Raw genomic sequence first — 3,581 nt, 5'->3', positions numbered from 1 at the left:
TGTTATATATTATATATTATGTGTTATATAACACATATTCTATACTATTAAGTTATTTACATATAGTAAAGTACTCAGATCTTGAGAAGACAGGTCAGTGAATTTTCACATGTAAATACACCCATGAAACCACCAACTAGACAAAGGTACAAAACATTTCAGTTACCACAGAAGGTTTCCTCATGCTATTTCCTGGTCAATACTCAGAATAAAGAGGAAATCATCATTCTGACTGCCGTCACCATAGACTCATTTTGCTGGTTGTTGGACTTCATAGAAATGGAATCACATAGTGCATAGCCTTTGTTTCTGGCTTCTTTCACTAAACAAATGCTGTAAGACTCATCCATATTATCATGTACGTTCTATGTTGATTCCATGCACTTTGCTGCATCAGGAGTAAAAACTAATAGCCAGCGTAGCATAAGTCCCAGCTGAACCTACAGGAAATGCAACCTTCTCTGGACCTTTCCGATGAGTGGGGAGCCTCCCTATTTGCATGACCCACCTGCAGGAGGGTAAGGGGTCCTGTAATGAAGAGGTTAATACAGAGGTTCCTGGGAGCTGAGAATGGGAAATGGAGAGCATAGCATGAAGTCTGTCTCTCACCAGACTGGTCCCAGACAGGTTGGTGTCTGGACCCTACAGAGAAAGGAGATATTGGGCAAAAGCTGAAGGATCTGTTTTCACAAGAGATCTTTACAGACATAGGGAACAAGCAAACTTGGATTAATTTGTGATCTAAACAGACTGTAATGCAAGGGCTGAATGGGAGGTAGGTGCTTTTCCTTGCTTACTTATCACTGGGCGCTGCCCAGCATGGTATCTCATATGCTCCAGCAGCCCAATTGCAAGGGGAACCCATGGAGCTGAACAGAACTGCAGAGAACTGTGTGCATGTGGACTTGTTTGTGAGCTCATATGACTTCACAGAACCCTAGGGGATCCCCCGAAATCTGTGAAGAACACTTTCTAGATGGCCAAGACTCTGTATATGCAGCCTGGGGCAAAAGTCTGTAAAATTTGGATAATTATTGCTGATTTAATTTCATATATGTGCACAGACAGGTAAGGCCAGGAAACACTTGGCTTATAATGACGTTCATTTATTACTTGAAATGGTTTAAAACTTATCCCCATGTAAGTATTTGACTTTAGCCTCATAACAGCCATATGAAGGGAATATTATCATCACCAGATTTTCCCCATCACAATGGATGTGAGCAGTGTTTATCGTGGAGCGTCCAGGACTTGTTGTCGGCAAACCTCAATTTGAGTTTTTACTCTCCTACATATGGCTGGGTGATCCTGGGTAAGTCCCAACTGCTTTGAACTTCGATTTCTTACCTGCAGGATGGGAATAACAATCCCTTTGCATGAGGATGGTGTGAACCTCTGTAATGATGAACAACTCCTGTACGATTGTAAGAAATTATTATGGCACATGACTTTCTGCCATCACATTCATCTGCTGCCATAAATCAGTTGTTCCAACAGATGTCTCACTAGACTAAAAATGATGAAAAGAGCCTATTCATGCTTATTCTTCTCTGTGTTGTCTTGTCCCTGACAGAGTAAGTACTCAGGAGCATGGTGTGTCATTCCCCATCTCTAGTAGCAGCGTGGTAGAGAGGGCGCAAATTTCAGATCTACTCGGACTAGACACCGATACGGAGAGTCTAAGATTATTTATTAAATTAATCGGATATATAACTGATACAGATATCATGGGTCAAATCAAGTTTCCTGGGAACATAATACGTGGCTAAAACAGATAGAACATTAGTCACTAAAAGAGAGGAGGGTTTGGCAAACTTTCCCCTAAAGAGCCAGATAGTAAACATTTCTGGCTTCGTGGGTCATCCAGTCTCCGTGGCAACTACCCAACCACTCATACTGTCATGACAGCAGCCATCGAGAATACGTAGGCAAATGAGAGTGGCCATATCCCAACACTGGTATTTTAAAAGACAGACAGTGGGCCACATCGTAGGTAGCCAGCTCCCGAGACAGGTTTGTCCTGTTGCCAAGGAAGACGTAAAACACAAGAAGCTCAGAGCAAAACCAGGTGGTAACAGAAAGGAAAAGTTGAAATTAACGAGTAAAAGTGAAGTTCTCCATTAAGTTTTAAAAAACGAAAATGAACAAGTACGTAACTGGAGCATGAGGCACTGGCTAAGAACCAGGAGCCAGGTGGACCTTCTGGTGTGGGGAGGAACGAGAATATGAGGACTCGGGGGTGGGGCTGACTGGCACATTGTTGCAAAATCGAAAAAAAAAAAAAGGTTTTCCTTAGCAACGACATAAGAGGTTTCGTGTGAATTGTCTACTGAATTGGGGGAAAACAAATTTTATCCTAGAAGTGCAAAAAGGAAAAAGAAAGACCTTGGGCTTTTAGTTGCCTGAAAACTCACTGTGGGCCAAAAGAATGCAGTGTGGCTTCTTAGAAAATCTGATCCAGATCCTATGGATGACAGCAGAGCATTCTGAACAAACAAGGGGATAACCCCAGGGCGCGGGGCCCTGTCTGGATCCCTCGCGGCCCTCCCAGTGCCGACATGGGATGCTCACTGGAAATGCTCGTTCCCAGGCTCTGCTCTAGGGGAGCAGTTGGATATTTGAGTGTCTGTTCCATGCATCTCCGAGCTGGATTCAAACGTGAAAAGTAGGGGTTGAGCTAAGAGCTGAAAGGGTATCCAGGTGAAGACAGAGAGGGGCAGTGTCAAAATCTACTCTGATTCCCTCTGAGGGGTCTGTTCTGCTCTTTCTTTTTTTTCAAAATCCCAAATAAAATGCAGGTTTCTGGAAAAAAATGGGGGAGGAGGGTGGAGGGGTAGGCTAATCATACTTTCTAAGAAGTCTTACTTTAGCTCTGTTTTCTGAAAAAAATGTACTCCTTTACCTGAGAGAGAAGAAACAAATGTGTTGCCTTGTTCGAGGAAACATTTGGAATAGTTCAAATAAGGCCGTAAAGGGAGATGGATTTAAGGAACCAGTGGGTCTACACTGGGAGTTCTCATAGCCACCAATAATCCCTTTGCAGAGGAACTAATTATGTTTGGAGAGGATGCAAGTTCCTGATAAAATAATTAAAAATAAATTGCTCTCCTTGGAAATGCAAATTACCAAGTGTTAAAGCAATGCTTTTGGTCACATAGACAATAAACGGATGTGGTTTTTCAAGTCTGTTAGGTGACACGGATTGATTTCCATTTCTGCCTACGACAGGACCTCAGCAGCTTTTGAAACAGAGGTGAGGGAACCTCGGGCCTGGTGGGGACAGTCATTATAACCTGGGGGACGACTGTTAAAAGCCCTAGCCATGACACTTCCCATCCCCAGTCCCCTGGCTGAGAAGAGGGGACCCTGAGGGACCAGACTGCTCCCTCTTTAACTTCCAGCTCCTGCTGGAGTAGGAGGGCATGGTGGTACTGGCGACCCCTTCTCCCCCAAATAATTGCCACAACACCCTTTCCTACCACTCAGTGCTGTCAAGGCAAAGAGAAGAAGGCACTGGCTAAGAACCAGGAGCCAGGTGGACCTTCTGGTGTGGAGAGGAACGGGAATATGAGGACTTGGGA

The sequence above is a fragment of the Pteropus alecto genome, unplaced genomic scaffold, assembly GCF_000325575.1.
Source record: "Pteropus alecto unplaced genomic scaffold, ASM32557v1 scaffold106, whole genome shotgun sequence".
NCBI classification, from domain to species: domain Eukaryota; kingdom Metazoa; phylum Chordata; class Mammalia; order Chiroptera; family Pteropodidae; genus Pteropus; species Pteropus alecto.
Note: the sequence above shows the minus strand (reverse complement) of the source record.